At 39.3% G+C, this 20,194-nt stretch overlaps 1 non-coding gene across 1 annotated transcript; it reads left to right on the top strand.

Moving 5' to 3' along the window:
* Positions 1-294: 294 nt before the first annotated feature.
* LOC130977822 (small nucleolar RNA R71) lies at positions 295-402 on the top strand. Its single transcript, XR_009085497.1, has one exon. It is a non-coding gene; the product is annotated as a small nucleolar RNA R71 (small nucleolar RNA).
* The last annotated feature ends 19,792 nt before the right edge of the window (positions 403-20,194 follow it).

Here is a 20,194-nt window from a genome sequence, read left to right as displayed (position 1 = left end):
AATCTATTCAGACTCTGAGAAATCATATTGACTTGCTGTGTCAATATTTGTTCTAAGCCAATATGACATTCAGAGCATCAATTTCAAGAACTTCCTTCCTCTGAGGTGTTCCATTACTCACAGGATTCCTCTCAGAGATGTACATGAACTGGTTATTTGCAACCATTTTAATGAGTTCCTAAGCTTCTGCAGGCATTTCTTCAGGTGAATAGATCCACCTGCAGAATGGTCCAATGACATCTTAGACAATTTAGACAGACCATCATAGAATATATCCGGGATGGTCCATTCTGAAAGCTTGTCAGAAGGACACTTTTTGATCAATTGCTTGTATCTTTCCCAAGCTTCATAGAGGGATTCACCTTCTTTCTGTCTGAAGGTTTGAACATCCACTATAAGCTTGCTCAACTTTTGAGGAGGAAAGAACTTGGCTAAGAAAGTCGTGACTAGCTTATCCAAAGAGTTTAGGCTATCTCTAGGTTGAGAGTCTAACCATGTTCTAGCTCTGTCTCTTACAGCAAAAGGGAAAAGCATAAGCTTATAGAACTCGGGATCAACTCCATTGGTCTTAACAGTATCACAGATCTGCAAGAATTCAGTTAAGAACTAAAAATGATCTTCTGATGGAAGTCCATGAAACTTGTAATTCTGTTGTATCAGAGAAACTAATTGAGGCTTTAGCTCAAAATTGTTTGCTCCAATGGCAGGGATTGAGATGCTTCTTCCATGGAAGTTGGAATTTGGTGCAATAAAGTAACCAAGCATCTTCCTTGCACTGTTGTTAGGTTCGGCCATGTCTCCTTCTTTTTCGAGATTCTCTGTAAGGTTTTCTCTAGATTATTGTGCTTTAGCTTCTCTTAGCTTCTTCTTCAGAGTCCTTTTAGGTTCAGGATCTGCTTCAACAAGAATGTCCTTGTCTTTTCTCCTGCTCATATGAAAAAGAAGAGAACAGAAAAGAAGAGGAATCCTCTATGTCACAGTATAGAGATTCCTTTATGTGAGTAGAAGAAGAAAAGAATAGAAGAAGGAGAAGAGAAAAATTCGAACACATAGAGGAAGATAGGGTTTAAATTTTAAGATGAAGAGAAATGTTAGTAAATGAATAAATAAATAGAAAGAGATGAGAGAGAGGAGAAAATTCGAATATTAACAAAAAGAGAAAAAATATTTTTGTTTTTATTTTAATTTTAAGTTAGAATTCGAAAATTAAGAGGAGAAATAAAATTAAAATTAAAATTTAAAACAATTAGTTAATTAAAAAGATTTATGAAAAAGAGGGAGGTGATTTTCGAAAATTAGAGAGAGAAAAGTAGTTAGGTGGTTTTGAAAAAGATAAGAAATAGTAAAACAAACAAAAAAATCAACTAGTTAGTTGAAAAAGATTTGAAAATCAATTTTGAAAAGATAGGAAGTTAGAAAAGATTTTTGAAATTGATTTTGAAAAAGATATGATTTGAAAAAGACATGTTTGAAAAGATAAGATTTTTAAAATTGAAATGTTGACTTGACTAACAAGAAACAACTTATTTTAAAAATTTGTTGACTAAGTCAACCCCAAGATTTCGAAAATTATGAGTAAAATAAGGAAAAGATATTTTTTTGATTTTTTTGAATTTAATGAGGAAAGAGAAGAACCACAAAATGACTTAAAACATGAAAAATTAAGATCAAAACAAAGAAATATGCAAGAACACTATGAATGTCAAGATGAACATCAAGAACACTTTGAAGAACATGATGAACATCAAGAACTTATTTTTGAAAAATTTTCAAGAAAGGAAAAACATGCAAGACACCAAACTTAGAGATTTTTCATGTTTAGACACTATGAATTCAAAAATGCATATGAAAAACAACAAAAGACACAAAACAAGAAAATGTAAAGGTCAAACAAGAAGACTTACCAAGAATAACTTGAAGATCATGAAGAACACCATGCATGAGTTTTCGAAAATTTTTTGAAAATTAAAAAGATGCAATTGACTCCAAACTTAAAAGTTAACACTAGACTCAAACAAGAAACACAAAATTTTTGGTTTTTATGATTTTATTAATTTTTTTAGATTTTTTTCGAAAATTATTTTGGAAAAATGAAAAAGAAGAAAAAAAATTTGAAAGATTTTTGAAAACTTTTTGAAAATAAAATAATGGTTAAAACAAGAAGAAAATTACTTAATCTGAGCAATAAGATGAACCGTCAGTTGTCCAAACTCGAACAATCCCCGGCAACGGCGCCAAAAACATGGTGCACAAAATTCTGATCTCAATGGCGCCAACAACTTGGTACGCACAATTGTAATCTCACTCTTTTTCACAACTTCACACAACTAATCAGCAAGTGCACTGGGTTGTCCAAGTAATAAACCTTACATGAGTAAGGATTGATCCCACGGAGATTGTCGGCTTGAAGCAAGCTATGGTCACCTTGTAAATCTCAGTCAGGCGGATTCAAATGGTTATGGAGTTTTAATAATTAAAAGATAAATAAAACATAAAATGAGATAGAGATACTTATGTAATTCATTGGTGGGAATTTTAGATAAGCGTGTGGAGATGCTTTATCCCTTTTGAATCTCTGCTTTCCTACTGCCTTCATCCAATCCTTCATACTCCTTTCTATGGCAAGTTATATGTTAGGTGTCACCATTGTCAATGGCTACTTCTCGTCCTCTCAGTGAAAATGGTCCTCTACGGTTTCCCGCATGGCTAATCAGCTGTTGGTTCTCGATCATGTAGGAATTGAATTTACTATCCTTTTGCGTCTGTCACCACACCCTACAGTCGCGAGTTTGAAGCTCGTCACAGTCATCCCATCCTAGATCCTGCTCGGAATACCACAGACAAGGTTTAGACTTTCCAGATCTCAAGAATGCTACCAATTGATTCTAGCTTATACCACGAAGACTCTGATCTCACGGAATGGAAGGCTCTGTTGTCAGGAGAGGCAACCATGCGTCGTGGACCAGGAATCTAAGAGATACACATTCTAGCTTTTGCAGGTAGAACGGAAGTGTTTGTCAGGCACGCGTTCATAAGTGAGAATGGTGATGAGTGTCATGGATCATCACATTCATCAGTTTGAAGTGTGAATGAATATCTTAGAATAAGAATAAGCATGAATTGAATAGAAGAACAATAGTACTTTGAATTAATACTCGAGGAACAGCAGAGCTCCATACCTCGATCTATGGTGTGTAGAAACTCCACCGTTGAAAATACATAAGTGATAATAGGGTTGACATGGCCAGCCCCCATAAAAGTCTAAGATAGCATAAAACTGATCAAAGATGTCTAATACAATAGTAAGAGGTCCTATTTATATCAGACTAGTTACTAGGGTTACAGAAATAAGTAAATGATGCAGGAATCCACTTTCGGGCCCACTTGGTGTGTGCTTGGGCTGAGCATTGAAGCTTTCACGTGTAGAGGTCTTCCATGGAGTTAAACGCCAGTTTGTAACTTGTTTCTGGCGTTTAATGCCAGAATAGGGCAGAAAGCTTGAATTAAACGCCAGTTTGCGTCATCTAAACTCGGGGAAAGTATGGACTATTATCTATTGCTGGAAAGCCCTGGATGTCTAATTTTCAACGTAATTAAGAGCGTGCCATTTGGATTTCTGTAGCTCCAAAAATTCCATTTTGAGTGCAGGGAGGTCAGAATCCAACAGCATCAGCAGTCCTTTTTCAGCCTCTGAATCAGATTTTTGCTCAGGTCCCTCAATTTCAGCCATAAAATACTTGAAATCACAGAAAGACACACAAACTCATAGTAAAGTCCAGAAATGTAAATTTTGCTTAAAAACTAATAAAAATATACTAAAAAATAGCAAGATCCTACTAAAAACTATATAAAAACAATGCCAAAAAGCGTATAAATCTCCCAAACCGAAGACGGACTAAAAAAGATCTAATCAAAAAGAGGTCGGACAGCAAAGTACCAACACTCTATAAAAATCTCCCAAAAAGATGCTTGAGCACGACTTCCCCAAAGAGATCGAAGCTCTGAAAGCACGATCTCACGGAATGGTCTGAACTCAAGCTGGGGCACTGTTCATACATCAGTTTGAGCTATAAAAGGACCGGCTTGGCCTACCTCTTAAAGGGTTGGCCGACCTCTTAGAAGGTTGGCCCATGACCGACCTCTTAGCAGGTTGGCCCATGACCGACCTCTTGGAAAGCTAGCCCATTACCGACCTCTTCCCAAAGAGCTCGGCCAAATCGCCATAAGAGGCCCAAGCAGGCCCAAACGAAGGGACACAGCCTAAATCTAAAGGCGGCAAATCCTAAAGAAAGATAAGGCATTTCCCCTTAAAGATAAGATGACTTCACTCAAAGATAAGATAAGATAACTATCTTATCTCCCGAAAGGTCACTCCACACTGTTATAAATACATTGGAGTATCCAGGTATAACTCATACTCTGATTCTACTAAAAACATGCTTAATACCCTTGCTAACTTAAGCATCGCAGTCCCTTGCAGGTACTACCACCCTCCAGTGATGAAAGATCAGCACTACCGCCAAGTCCAACAAGTCGGACACAGTGACTCTAGCCACCATCATCAAGTCGGACACAACTGCTCCGACCAGTACAGAAGATCTCATCCGAGATTAACCTACAGTTTCAGGTAACCCTCGGAACAGTAACGCTTGCTTAAGTTCCCTTAACTTATTTTTAGGCATTGAAACATAGAGAATACCCTAAGTGACTTTAATTAGATATTTTCTGGTAAAAAGTTTAGAAGACAGAGACTTAGGTTTCTGAAGTTTGTGAGTGGACCGTTGGAGTACTATATTGATGATGAGTGTGATGAGCTGTGGAAATAAGAAAATTAATAAGGTTTGTGACGAGTCTAGGACTTGAAGATAAATAAGAAAATATTGAATACTGGAAGCGATCACTGATGGAATATGGATATATAAGTTGTTTTATACAGATATATTTGATACGCTATGTGCTTGGCAGGGACGGTAGGTTAATCTTGCCAGTCGAAGTCCCGACGGCAGCGTAAGGGCGCTGGTTAGTCCTGCTTATGTTAAGATGTGAGGTCTGTGGCTGAGTGATGAGAGGTATTTATGCCCATTCAGAATTTAACAAAAATAATCCTGTTGATAGCATAGTCCAAATCGACAATTGATCCTCTCAATCAAAGTTTAAATAAGAAAATGTCACAATTCAAATCAAATAAGTGGGAGTTTAAATTCCCGAGTTGTTCTCCCTAAGAATTGTACTAAAGTGCTCAATTATTGGCTTTGAGGGATTGGGGGTTGATGGCAAGAGGCAACTAATGTAAATAGCAAGGAGTTAAAGAAGCAAACAATACTTAAATATCAAAAGTAATCAAACTCAAGGCAATTGATCAAGAGAAAGGGAAATTCAAGTGTTAAGAAACCTCTTGGCAAGGATTGAGAGTTAAAGTTACCTATCCTAGCCATTGACCACAAACATAGATAATTCTGAAGAATTAATCCTACTTAGTCAATCCTAACATCGAGGATAAGTCAAATAGGCATTATTGATCTCAATCCATAAGTCCTAGCCTACTCACTAATTAGCTTAGTGAAAGACTATCATTAGTGGAAACTGTTCTGAGGGTTACCTGAAACTGTAGGTCGATCTCGGATGAGATCTTCTGTGTTGGTCGGAGCCGACGTGTCCGGCAGGTGTACGGCGGCTGGAGCTGGTGTGTCCGACTTGTTGGACTTGGTGGTGGTGCTGATCCTTCGTCACGGGAGGGTGGGGGGTACCTGCAAGGGACTCCGATGCTTAAGTTAGCAAGGGTATTAAGCAGGTATTGAGTAGAATCAGAGTATGAGTTATACCTGGGTGCTCCAGTGTATTTATAATGGTGAGATGTAGCCTCCTGCAGATCAGATAAGTTAGTTATCTTATCTTATCTTTATCTTATATTTAAGTGAGGTCATCTTTAAGAGAACCGCCTTTATCTCTATGGGCTTGGGCTACCCTTGGATTTGGGGCGCGTTCCTCTATTTGGGCCCTTCGTTTGGGCTTTCCTGTGACTTGGCCGAGCTCTTTGAGGAGAGGTCGGGTTGTCCTGACCTGAAGAGGTCGGTCGCTTTGTCTGTCGAACATCCCGGGTCGGACAGCTCGACCTAGGGTATGAACAGTGCCTCTGCTTGAGCTCGGTCTTTCTGTTGAGGTCGAGTTTTTGACTTCGGTCCTTTCATGATGAAGCCGAACTCAAGCATTTTGTCAATTCCTTTGTAGAAGCTTTTGAATGTAGAACATTTTTTTTTCTTAAAAGCGCGCGCTTTTATATCGGCACTTTGAAAACGTGCGAGGGTTTAATGTCTACTTTAATTTTAACATTAATTGCCCTGTTTCCCTTTGACTCTTTTATCTTGATTTTGAAAACCCAGAAACGGTTTCTCTCCTTCGCCCTTTTCGTAATTTCTTTGCATTTCTCTCGCTTTCAACTTTTTTCGTGTTGCGGCGTTTGTTTGATTTTTCTGAAGCCTCTGCCTGGAGTTTTGCAGTTCCGTGTTTCAGCCCAGCGACGTTGCTTTTGCTCGTGTCTTCTCTTTTACTTTTGAGAGAGCAATTTCAGATTTTCGCCTTCTACCTTTGCGGTCTTTCACTTCGAGGTTTTTCTTCTATTTCTCCAGGTTCGATTTTTCTTCCTCTTGTTCCTTTTATATGTTGGTAGAAAGTTTAAATTTTGCTCATAGAAAGTTGGGATCTTTCTGTTTTTACCATGCCTGATTGTTTGCGTGTTCTGGATTTTCTTTGTTTTTTGGTGCGAGTCTTTTGCTTTTCTTGTTGCTTGAATCTTTTCTTAGGGCTTTTGCATGTTGTCGCCGCTTCTGGTTGCGCCTTTGATGATGATTTTTGCTTGATTCTAAAAGAGTTTGCGTCTTTGATGATTTTTGCTTGGTATTTTTGATGTTTGATAATGCTTTTTGCTGATAGACTGTAGAAAGGTGGTGACTTTGTGTTTTTGTTTTTGCTTCCTTTGTTTCCTTTGAGATTTTATTTTCTTTCTGATGAGTGTCGGGGCGTAAGCTGTAGAAATTTCTTGAATCCTTGCTTTGTTATTGCCTCCAAAGGATGCCCCAGGACTTTTGGTTTGAGTCTTGGGGTTTTCCTTTTCGTGGTTTCACCATCTGAGAAGTATTGACCGAGTTGTCTTCTTCCTATCTGAGATGTTTGTCGTAACCCCTATCTTCTTTTCTTACTTGTAGGACTTAGTTGGCCTCATGTCTTCTCGCAATAACATTGTAGAGATGTCTTCCAGAGTTCCCGAGGGGATGTTCGATTGGCTGGACTCCCTTGTTTTGTTGTGTGTTTCTGTTGTGGATGCTGAATTTTGCACAGAGCTAAGGAAGCGTCATAGGATTTGTGGTAACAATGCTCACGAGGGGGATTACGAGCTTGTTGCTCCTGATTCTGATGAGAGGGTTTGTTTTCCGACTTCCATTGAGAGGGAGCGTCCCTTCTTCTATGCCTATGAATACTTTTTCAGCCAGTTGGATGTTACTTTTCCTTTTACTGCTTTTGAAACCGACCTATTGTGGTCGTGTAACATTGCTCCATCCCAGCTTCACCCAAATTCTTGGGGTTTTATTAAAATTTTCTAACTTCTCTGTCGTGAACTAGATGTAACACCTTCTCAAACTCTTTTTCTTTACTTGTTTGTTTCCGCCAAGCCTGGCGGTTCTTCAAAAAAGAAAGCTTTTTGGGTTTCTTTCCGGTCCGCCCAGGGCCATAAAGTGTTTGCGATGTATGACGAGTCCTTTAAGGACTTCAAGAACTACTTCTTTAAAGTTCGAGCTGTCGAGGGGGCCCGCCCCTTTTTTCTTGATGAAGATGACGAGCCTGCTTATCCTCTAGAGTGGCAAAAGAATGTAGGAGTGCCACGTTATACATGGGAAATGCTTAGTGAGGTTGAGCGGGCCTTTGTAGTTGTTCTTGAAGATTTGTGGGGGAAGCCTCCCCATCTGGATACGAAGAGATTTTTGAGTGATCCATCTTTGGTTCGGGCTACTTTGGGTACTGTCTGCTTTATTATTTTTATACTTGCTTTTCCGAGCTTTTTTCTTCTTCTATGTTGTAATCTGTCTATTGTGGTTGATTTTGTGTTCTTCAGAGATGTCGAAGAATAATGACTCTATGAAGGCCTTCAAGAATGCGAAGAAGGCAACTGCTGCTTTAAACATTTCGGCCAAGGCGGCCGGAGAGAGATCTTCCCAGGTTCCAGTTAAACCTCCTGTACCTAGTTCTCCCGGGCCGAGGAAAGCAATTCCTATTCCTCAGGTTCGCTTGGTCGATCCTCTGCAATCTTCTGCTGCAGCTCCTGGTGCCCCTCCTTGTAAGAAGCAAAAGTCATCCGAGCCCTTTAACCTGGATGCCCCAGATTTTGATGCTATCGAGTTTGTCGACCAGCAAATTGCCCCCTATGGTGGGCTTTCTATGGACGATGTTTCTCTTCTTCAGCATCTGGATTTTATCACTAAAAGTAGTGTGAAGATGGCTCATATGGGTGCCGCTATATTCCGAACAATTCAGGGGATTCCGATTCATGCCACAAAATCCTTTATGGAAGAGGCCAAGTCGGAATTTGATGGAATCAAGGGTCTGAAGGAGGAGTTGGAGGTGAAGTTGGCGAAGGTGGAGAAGGAGCTGGAGGCTGAGAAGGCCAGCTCTATTGCCCTTGCTGCTTCTTTGAAGCTGGCCGAAGACATGGAATTGAAACATAAGGATAGCTATGTCTCGGCTTATAGGGAATTGATGCATCTTCGGGAGGATTTGGAAACAGCTCGGGTTAATTATGGTGAGCTTCAAGGTCACCTTGTGGGTAGCGTAACTGCTGCCTCCGAGAACCTGATGGAGCAGTTCCGGGTTGTTGCTCCTGATGCCGACTTGACTCTCATCAGCCTGGACAATGTCGTGAGGGATGGTAAGATTGTCCCTGATGACCAGGATGATGATGAGGCTGATCCTCCCCCTGTGCCTTCTCTTAAGGTGTCGACCTCCTCTGTTCCTCCCGTTACATCTGATCCGGATTGCCAGATTCTAAACCGGGATGATGGAACCGTAGATGCCGTGCCCCTTCAGACTCGTCCTTCTTCCCCTTGTCCTGACGCTGCCAAGAAGGCTCCAGATGTTTGCTGATCTCTTTCTGGATGTATAGTTGGCCCGGCTTGTGGGCTTTTAAAACTTTTCATTGACATTTCCTAGTTGCTTGTTTAGCAACTTTTTATTTTGAAAAACAAAAGGTAGCTCGCTTTCCCTTCACGGTAGGTTTTGGTGGCCTTCCGGGCCTTATAACTTTTGTGGAGTAACAGAGGTAGTTTTTTGACTTGGTATCTTTTCAATTTTCTACTGATGTTTGAAATCTTGTATCTCGACCTCTTCGGATTGCTTTGTTTTATTGTTTGTAGCTTGGATCCTTTGAGGTTTGTGACTTATGGGTCCAACTTGTTTCTTGGTGGTTCTTTTGCACTGGTCCCCCTTTAAGTTATTTCTGTAATCCTCTTTTTTGGACCTTTGTCAGGTCTCTTCTAGGGATTACTTTGATAACTTTTTAGTGGAAGGAGTCCGATTTGGTTATGTCAGTCTCCTTTTAAGTTATTTCTGTAATCCTCTTTTTTGGACCTTTGTCAAGTCTCTTCCAGGGATTACTTTGATAACTTTTTAATGGTAGGAGTCCGACTTGGTTATATCGGTCTCCTTTAAGTTATTTCTGTAATCCTCTTTTTTGGATCTTTGTCAGATCTCTTTCAGGGACTACTTGTATAACTTTTTAGTTTGGGGCTGACTTTATTATGTCAGACCCTTCTAAGTTAAAGTAATCCTCTTTAATAGGGTTGGCCAGACCTCTTTCCAGGGTTTACTTATAACTTGTGTTAACTTGGTCCGACTTCTGAACGTCGGCCAGTCTTTAAGTTATTATATTAGCTATCCGTAAGACCTCGTCAGGTTCTTTTTTTGGATTGCTTTCGATAACTTCTTACATTATTCTGTGTTCATCTTTGCCGATTTGTAGAAAAATGGTTGGCATCTTTAGATCGTCCTTTGGGTGAATCGTGTTTTCACCTTTATCGGACGATTGTCTTTATCGTGGTCGCGCAGTGAATTTGTTTTTCACTTTCTGCCAACCTGTTGCTTTATAATCGGACGATGAATACTTCAGATTAATGCATCTTGGAATCTTGTAGAATATCTAAATAAACTTTATTTAAAGAAAAAATGCAAATGTATACATGTGGGAATTTCCTTGTCCCTTTAAGCCGGGTATGATCTAGGTCTCGACATGGTGCCTCATTAAAGAACCTTTTCAGGAAAAAGAGTGCATCCATTTAGTGAGATCCTTTACCTTTTCTAACTGTAGTATCTTCTTAAGTTGCAGGTGTGCCATGATCGGGGAAGCTCTCGTCCATCAAGCTCGGACAGTCTGTAGTAGCCCTTCCCCAGTACTTCAATGACTCGGTAGGGTCCTTTCCAGTTTGCTTCCAGCTTTCCTTCTCCGGGTCGAGTTGTTCCAATGTCATTTCTGATTAGGATGAGATCATTCTCTGTAAAACTTCTCGGCACTACCTTTTGATTATATCTGGAAGCCATTCGTCGCTTTGGAGCTTCTTCCCTGATCCGAGCTCTTTCTTGGATTTTGGGTAACAAGTCGAGCTCTTCTCTCTGAAGTTGGGAGTTTGCTTGTTCATTGTAGTGGACTACTTGGGGAGATCTTTCTTCGATTTCTATTGGAATCATTGCCTCCGCTCCGTATGCCAGTCGGAATGGTGATTCGTTTGTAGTAGAATGGGGGTTTGTTCGATATGCCCATAGGACTTGTGGAAGTTCCTCGGCCCAAGATCCCTTTGCTTCTTGTAGCCTCTGCTTTAGTCCGGCTAATATAACTTTGTTGGCCGCTTCGGCTTGTCCATTGGCTTGGGGATGTTCGATGGAGGTGAACTGGTGTTTTATGTTCAAGTCAGCCACCAATTTTCTGAAGCCTGCCTCTGTAAATTGGGTACCGTTGTCTGTGGTGATGGAGTATGGTACCCCGAACCTCGTAATAATGTTCCTATATAGGAATTTTCGACTTCTTTGAGGGGGTTTTGCCTCGATCCATTTTGTGAAATAGTCTACTCCTACTATGAGGAATTTTACTTGTCCCGATCCCTGTGGGAAGGGTCCGAGAAGGTCGAGTCCCCATTTCGCAAATGGCCAGGGTGAGGTCACGCTGAGGAGCTTTTCTGGTGGGGCAATGTGAAAGTTGGCATGCTTCTGGCATGGTGGGCATGTCCTCACAAATTCTGTAGCCTCTTTTTGTAGAGTTGGCCAATAGAATCCCGCCCGGAGTATCTTTTTGGTGAGAGCTTGCGCTCCGAGATGATTACCACAAATGCCGCTGTGCACTTCCTCCAAGACTTCCTTTGTGTTAGAAGTCGGTACGCATTTTAGTAAAGGTGTTGATATCCCTCTTTTGTATAGTGTGTTGTTTATGATAGTGTAGTACTGTGCCTCCCTTTTCAGCCTCTTTGCCTCCTTTTCATCTGTAGGGAGTGCTTATGTTTTGAGGTAGTTTATTTTGGGGGTCATCCATCCTTGATCTCGACCTATTATGGCTAGGACTTTTTCTTCTTCCGCTATTTGACGGGTTCTGTAGTATCTCCTGGATGAGGCTTCTGTTGTTGCCCCCTGATTTGGTGCTGCCCAATTTTGAAAGGGCGTCCGCTCGGGCATTTTGCTCACGAGGTATGTGGTAGATCCTATATTCTCCGAGTTGTCCGAGCTGTTCTTTGGTTTTATCCAAATATTTTTTCATGGTCAGATCTTTGGCTTGGTAGCTTCCTGTTATTTGTGAGGTGATGACTTGTGAGTCACTGTAGATGTTGAGTTTCTGAGCTCCAACCTCCCTAGCCAGCTTCAAACCTGCTAATAGTGCTTCGTATTCTACCTGGTTGTTTGAGGCCGGGAATCCGTATTTAAGGGAGAGCTCAAGTTGAGTTCCTAGGTTGCTTTCGATTATCACACCCATACCGCTTCCTGTTTTATTCGAGGATCCGTCCACGTATATGTTCCATTCTATGGGGATTTCTGGGGTGTCTATGAATTCTGCGATGAAGTCGGCCAGGTGTTGTGATTTAATGGCTGTCCGCGCCTCGTATTGGAGGTCGAACTCAGACAACTCGATTGCCCATTGTAGGATTCTTCCTGCTAGATTTGTTTTCTGCAATATCCCTTTTATGGGTTGGTTGGTCCGAACTTTAATGGTATACGCTTGGAAATATGGGCAAAGCCGCCGGGATGTGAGGATCAGAGCGTAGGCAAACTTTTCTATTTTCTGGTAGTTCAGCTCAGATCCCTGTAGCGCTTTGCTAATGAAGTAGACGGGTTTTTGCCCATGTTCGTCTTCTCTGACTAGTGCTGAGGCTATTGCCCGGCTCTCTACTGCGAGATATAATATGAGCGGTTCTCCTTCTCGTGGCCGAGATAGGATAGGTGGTCGTCCTAAGAACTCTTTGAAGTCTCGGAAGGCTTGCTCACATTCTGTCGTCCATTCGAACTGTTTTCCCTTTCTTAAAGTAGCATAGAAGGGAAGAGATCTTATCGCAGCTCCTGCTAAGAATCGGGATAGAGCGGCCAGCCTCCCGTTGAGTTGTTGTACTTCTTTGACACAAGTTGGGCTCTTCATGTTGAGTATGGCTTGACACTTGTCTGGATTTGCTTCAATCCCCCTTTGTGTGAGCATGAAGCCCAAGAATTTGCCTGCTTCTACTGCGAAGGTGCATTTTGCGGGATTGAGCCGCATGTCGTGTTTCCTGATAGTGTAAAACACTTGAGCCAAGTCGGATAATAATGTATCTTCGCTTTGTGTCTTTATCAACATGTCGTCTACATAAACTTCCATGGTTTTCCCGATGTGATCTGAGAAAACTTTATTCATTAGCCTTTGATAAGTAGCTCCTGCGTTCTTGAGACCGAAAGGCATTACGATGTAACAGTAGTTTGCTTTTAGCGTTAGGAACGAGGTCTTTTCTTGATCTGGCGGATACATGGGGATTTGGTTGTACCCTGAATACGCGTCCATGAACGAGAGATACTTATATCCTGATGAAGCATCTACTAGAGCATCGATGCTTGGGAGTGGGTAAGGGTCTTTTGGGCAGGCTTTGTTGAGGTCGGTGTAGTCGGTGCACATTCGCCACTTCCCATTTGACTTTTTCACCAAGACGACGTTTGCTAGCCATAGTGGGTATTTGACTTCCCTTATGAACCCGGCCTCTAGTAACGCCTGTACTTGTTCTTCTACAGCTTGAGCTCGTTCTGGTCTTTGTTTTCTTCGTCTTTGTTGTACCGGCTGGGATCCCGGGTAGACTGCCAATTTGTGGCTTATTAGTTCGGGATCAATGCCTGGCATGTCGGCAGCTTTCCATGTAAAGAGATCAACATTATCTCGTAGGAACCGTATTAGTGATTCCTTTGTGTCTCCTTTCAGGATCGTGCCAATATTAGTTGTTTTATCCGAGGTGTCTCCGATCTGGACTCTTTCTACTCCTCCTTCGGGTCGTGGTCGGAATTCTTCTCGCCTCTGAACTCCACCGAGCTTGATTGTGTGGAACTCTCCTCCTTCACCTCGGAGGTTTAGGCTTTTGTTATAACAGCGACGTGCCATCTTTTGATCTGCCTTTAGTGTAGCTATCCCTTCCGCAGTTGGGAATTTCATACATAGATGTGGAGTTGAAACTATTGCGCCAAGTTGATTTAACGTTCTCCGACCTATTAAGGCATTGTAGGCTGAGCTTACGTCGACCACGATGTAGTCTATCTTGAATGTTCTGGATTGGTTCCCCTTTCCGAAGGTTGTATGCAGCGATACGTATCCCAGCGGTTGAACTGGGGCATCTCCTAGTCCGAACAGGCTGTTCGGGTACGCTCTTAGCTCTTTTTCTTCTAGACCGAGTTTGTCGAAGGCAGTTTTGAATAAGATGTCGACAGAGCTTCCCTGGTCAATTAGTGTACGGTGAAGGTTGGCGTTTGCCAGTATGATCGTAATGACCATGGGGTCGTCATGTCCCGAGATGATTCCAGATGCGTCTTCCTTGGTAAACGTGATTGCTGGGATGTCTGGGGCTTCCTTTTTTCCTTCAACATGGTATACCTCTTTGATGTGTCGCTTGCGAGATGATTTGGAGATTCCTCCTACAGCAAATCTGCCGTGTATTACGTGAACGTGTCTTTCCGGTGTGCGAGGTGATCGTTCAGATCGTCCAACATCCTCATCCCTTCTTCTTTTTCTTGGTTCGTCATCCCGATTAGCCAAAAACCGATCTAGTTTTCCTTCTCTTACTAGTTTTTCTATGACATTTTTCAAATCGAAGCATTCATTGGTGGAATGCCCTCGAAGTCGGTGATATTCACAGTATTCATTCCGATTTCCTCCTCCTCTTTTGCCTTTAAGTGGCCGAGCTGGAGGGATTTTCTCTGTATGACAGACTTATTTGTAAACATCTACCAAGGATACCCTAAGAGGAGTATAGTTATGATATTTTTTTATTTTCTCTCCGGAGCGATCCTCCTTTTTCTTGGATTCTTTATCTCGGTAGGCAGAACCGAACCTTGAGGCTTCGCCAAGTCGAGAATTTTCCTCCATGTTGATGTATTTCTGTGCCCGTTCTTGTACTTCATCTAAGGATGTCGAGTATCTCTTTGATATAGATTGGATAAATGGTCCTTCTCGTAGGCCATTTATGAGGCCCATAATGGCAGCTTCTGTTGGAAGACTTTGTATGTCCATGCATGTTTTGTTGAATCTTTCCATGTAGTTGCGAAGGCTCTCCCGATCTCCTTGCTTGATCCCTAGTAGGCTAAGTGCGTGTTTGGCTTTGTCCTTTTGTATGGAGAATCGGGCCAGGAACTTCTTGGCTAGGTCGTCGAAACTCGAGATGGATTTTGGAGGTAGGTTGTCGAACCATTTAATGGCTGTCTTGGTGAGAGTTGTTGGAAAGGCTTTGCAGCGAACTGCATCTGAGGCATCAGTGAGGTACATTCTACTTCTGAAGTTGCTGAGATGATGGTTGGGGTCCGAGGTGCCGTCATATAGAGTCATATCTGGAAGCTTGAAATCTTTTGGAATTTTGGTTTTCATAATTTCTCTGGTGAATGGATCTTGATCTTTCTGAGAGCTATCTTCTGTGGATGGTCGAGTAGCTTTAGTTTTGAGATCAGCTTCGAGTTTTATAAGCTTTTCTTATAATTCTCGGCGCCGCCTTATCTCCCGGCGAAGATCTTCTTCTTTTTCATGTCGATGTTGGGCTTCTTTCTCAAGTTGCTCCAATCGATTTTGAAGTGCTTCTATTACTCCTGGATTTGATGAATTTTTGTCTCCGTTGGTTTCTGGAATATCTTTGAGTATCGTGTCCGCGTTTTTATGCGGCGTTCTGTCTTCCAAACCTGAATCGTGGTCGTTGTCATGGTCATCCGCCATGTTAATGGGATGACTTCCAGGTTCCCCAGCAACGGCGCCAATGTTCCGAGGGTTACCTGAAACTGTAGGTCGATCTCGGATGAGATCTTCTGTGTTGGTCGGAGCCGACGTGTCCGGCAGGTGTACGGCGGCCGAAGCTGGCGTGTCCGACTTGTTAGACTTGGTGGTGGTGCTGATCCTTCGTCACCGGAGGGTAGGGGTACCTGCAAGGGACTTCGATGCTTAAGTTAGCAAGGGTATTAAGCAGGTATTGAGTAGAATCAGAGTATGAGTTATACCTGGGTGCTCCAGTGTATTTATAATGGTGAGATGTGGCCTCCTGCGGATCAGATAAGTTAGTTATCTTATCTTATCTTTATCTTATCTTTAAGTGAGGTCATCTTTAAGGGAACCGCCTTTATCTCTATGGGCTTGGGCTGCCCTTGGATTTGGGGCGCGTTCTTCTATTTGGGCCCTTCGTTTGGGCTTTCCTGTGACTTGGCCGAGCTCTTTGAGGAGAGGTCGGGTTGTCCTGACCTGAAGAGGTCGGTCGCTTTGTCTGTCGAACATCCCGGGTCGAACAGCTCGACCCAGGGTATGAACAGAAACCAAATCAACTAACAACCCTAATCTATCAATCTAAAATGGACATCAATGAGTCAAGGTCACCTAGGTCCTCAATTCCAAGCCAAGAGTGTGAAAAGCTACACTAAAACTAACCCAATCATTTTATCAAATACTTGGTGTGCATAAAAATAAAGGCATATTAAATTGCAATAATAATAAAATCTAAGGCTACCAAATGCAAGAAAATAATAATAACAACTCGATTAATCATCAACAAACATAAAAACATCAAATTGCATTGATAGAAATTAAAATTAATAAGATTTCATCAACATTAAAATGACCAAAAAAAAAAAGAAATAACAAGTAAAACTAAAAGAAGTAAGATGCTAGAACAAGAAATAGTATAGGAAACTAAATCAAGACAAGTATCAAAGTATCAATCTAAGAGAAATTTAACTAATATAACCTAGATTCTAGAGAGATGAGAGAGCTCCTCTCTTTAGAAATAACCTAAAGCATGTTACTAAACTAAACCTAATTGCCCTTCCCTTGTTCCCTCTTGAATTAAGCTTGAAATAGCTTCATAAATGACTTGGATTAGGCTCTAGAAGCCTAGAATTCACCCCCAACATATTGCATTAAATGAAGTCACGTGATGCATGTCACGCATATCCATGGGTTACGCGTACGCGTCACTTGACAAAATCTCCTCTCACACGAAGAAATCTATCAAGGAATCGAATGGAATTAAAGTAAATTAAATTTGGCAAATTAAGGGCCTAGAAAGCATGTTTTTACTTTTAAGCACAAATTAGGATGAAATCATGAAACTAAGCTATTTCAATGAATAAATATGGGATAAGTCGATAAAATCCACCCAATTAAAAAAAATAAATACCATGAAATGTGGATTCATCACATCCCCATAGTTAAACAATAGCATGTCCTCATGCTAAACCTAAGAAAGAAACAAGAAAGGCGTATTAGATTTATTCATAGTAAAATTCCTATATGCAAATTATCTAAATGCATGCAACTATTTGGTCAAAATAAATCAATCCCCAAGAATACATATATGAACATAAGGGCTAAAGCAATTACAATCAAATCAAATCCACAATTGAATTGAGTTTTACAAAAGTATTTACAAACTTGCAAGATAAGCAATAATAATAAGTTGAAGCATAAAATTGAGCAATCGATAATTGTTCAATGCATGTATACAAATATCATGAGGGCTTTTCCATAGGTTGCAATGGGGTTAGGGTAAAGGTAAGGATGCATATGGTCATGTTAGCTTCAAATTTGAATCTTTGACTAACTTAAGCTCTCACCTAACAAACATAACAAACTATACAATTCACTTTTTCAAATGCAAACCTAACTACCCATTATTCACTTTTTCACATACTCATGTATTCTTTTCAATTCACATCCCATATGCATTATTCTTATTACTTTACTTTGGGGTTAACATTTGTCTCCTTTTTATTGCTTTTTCTTTCTTTTTTTTTTAGCATAATTTATGCAAGAGAGACTAATGCATATGGTTCAATATTTAATGCATGAGTATGTTCCCAATTCCCAAGATTTTTAATGAAAACCTAAAATATACTTTTACCTCAACATTTATTTCCCAAATTTTCCCACACATGAATGATACATACTCCCACTAGCCTAAGCTAATAAAAGATCTAAATTAAGGGCATTTATGTTTTGCACTTACAGGAAGTGATGTGCTAAAATTAAGATCAAAAGGGGATTAAAATAGGCTCAAAGTTGGTTAACAAAGGAAGATACAAAGGTAGGCTAACCATAGTATTGTGCACCATGTTTTTGGAGCCATTGCTAGGAATTATTTAATTTGTGAAAAGTATGAGTCACAATTTTGCCTATCAAGTTTCTGGCGCTATTGCCGGGGATTATTTGAGTTTGTACAAATAACGGTTCATCTTGTTGCTCAGATTAGGTAATTTTCTTTTCAAAAAATTTTCAAAAATCTTTCAAAAATTTTCTATTTGTTTGCGTTTTTCCAAAAATAATTTTCAAAAAAAATCCAAAAAAAATTATAAAATCATAAAATCAAAAAAATTTTTTGTGTTTCTTGTTTGAGTCATGAGTCAATTTTTAAGTTTGGTGTCAATTGCATGTTTTTAAAATTTATGCATTTTTTTTCGAAAAATTGATGCATTGCATTCTTCATGATCTTCAAGTTGTTCTTGGTAAGTCTTATTGTTTGATCTTATATTTTCTTATTTTTTGTCTTTTGTTGTTTTTCATATGCATTTTTGAATTCATAGTGTCTAAACATGAAAATTTTCTAAGTTTGGTGTCTTGCATGTTTTTCTTTTTTGAAAATTTTAAAATAAGTCTTGATGTTCATTATGATCTTCATAATGTTCTTGGTGTTCATCTTGACATTCATAGTTTCTTGCAGCAATCATTGGTTTTGATCCAAATTTTCATGTTTTGGGTCATATTTGTGTTTTTCTCTCTCACTTAAAAATTCAAAATAAAAAATATATTTCCCTTATTTTACTCATAAAATTCGAAATCTTTGGGTTGACTTAGTCAAAAAATTTTAAAATAAGTTGTTTCTAGTTAGTCAAGTCAAGATTTCAATTTTAAAAATCTTATCTTTTCAAAACTTTTTCAAAAATCAAATCTTTTTCATTTTTCTTTTGTATTTTCGAAAACTTTTTTTAAAAAAATTGATTTTCAAAATATTTTTCTTATCTTTATTTCATGATTTTCGAAAACTTTACTAACAATTAATGTGATTGATTAAAAAATTTGAAGTTTGTTACTTTCTTGTTAGAAGGTTCAATCTTTAATTCTAGAATCATATATTTTAGTTTCTTGTTAGTCATGTAATCAATTTTAATTTTAAAAATAAAATCTTTTTAATTTCCTTTTTAAATCTTTTTCAAAACAAATCTCATCATATCTTTTCAATCATATCTTTTTTCAAAATCAATTTCAAAAATCTTTTCTAACTCCTTATCTTTCAAAATTGATTTTCAAATCTTTTTCAACTACTAATTGACTTTGTTTGTTTTTACTATTTCTTATCTTTTCAAAACCACCTACTACTTTCCTCTCTCTAATTTTCGAAAATCACCTCCCTCTTTTCCAAAAATCTTTTTATTTAACTAATTGTTTAAAATTTGAATGATTTTCAAATCTTTTTCAACTAACTAATTGACTTTTTGTTTGTTTTACTATTTCTTATCAAAATTGATTTTCAAATCTTTTTCAAACTAACTAATTGACTTTTTGTTTGTTTACTATTTCTTATCTTTTTCAAAACCACCTAACTACTTTCCTCTCTCTAATTTTCGAAAATCACCTCCCTCTTTTCAAAAATCTTTTTTATTTAACTAATTGTTTAAAATTTGAATTTATCCTTTTATAAATTCGAATTTTAACTTTAATTAAAATAAAAACAAAAATATTTTTCATTTATTTTAGTTAATTTTTGAAAACTCCTCTCTCTCATCTTCTTTATTTATTTATTTATCTACTAACACTTCTCTTCTACTCAAAATTTGAACCATCTTCTCCCCTCTACCTGTGTTCGGATTTTCTTCTTATTTTCTTCTACTCACAGAAAGGAATCTCTCTACTGTGGTAAAGAGGATCCCTATTATTATTTTCTGTTCCCTTCTTTTTCATATGAGCAGGAGCAAGAACAAGAATATTCTTGTTGAACCAGATCCTGAACCTGAAAAGACTCTGAAAAAGAAACTAAGAGAAGCTAAAATATAACAATCCAGAGAAAACCTTATAGAAATTTTCAAAAAAAAAAAAGAGGAGATGGCATCCGAAAATAATGACGACAACAATAATGCAAGGAGGATGCTTGGTGATTATACTACACCTACTTCCAATTTTTATGGAAGAAGCATCTCAATCCCTGCCATTGGAGCAAACAATTTTGAGCTGAAGCCTCAACTAGTTGCTCTAATGCAACAGAACTGCAAGTTTCATGGACTTCCATCAGAAGATCCCTATTAGTTTTTAACTGAATTCTTGCAGATTTGTGATATTATTAAGACTAATGGAGTAGATCCTGAAGTCTACAGGCTCATGCTTTTCCCTGTTGCTGTAAGAGACAGGGCTAAAGATAGTTTGGACTCTTGGGATAAGCTGGTCATGGCCTTCTTGGCCAAGTTCTTTCCTCCTCAAAAGCTGAGC

Source organism: Arachis stenosperma, chromosome 4 (genome assembly GCF_014773155.1).
Source record: "Arachis stenosperma cultivar V10309 chromosome 4, arast.V10309.gnm1.PFL2, whole genome shotgun sequence".
Classification (NCBI taxonomy): Eukaryota; Viridiplantae; Streptophyta; class Magnoliopsida; order Fabales; family Fabaceae; genus Arachis; species Arachis stenosperma.
Note: the sequence above shows the minus strand (reverse complement) of the source record. Positions and strands in the feature narration are given on the sequence as shown.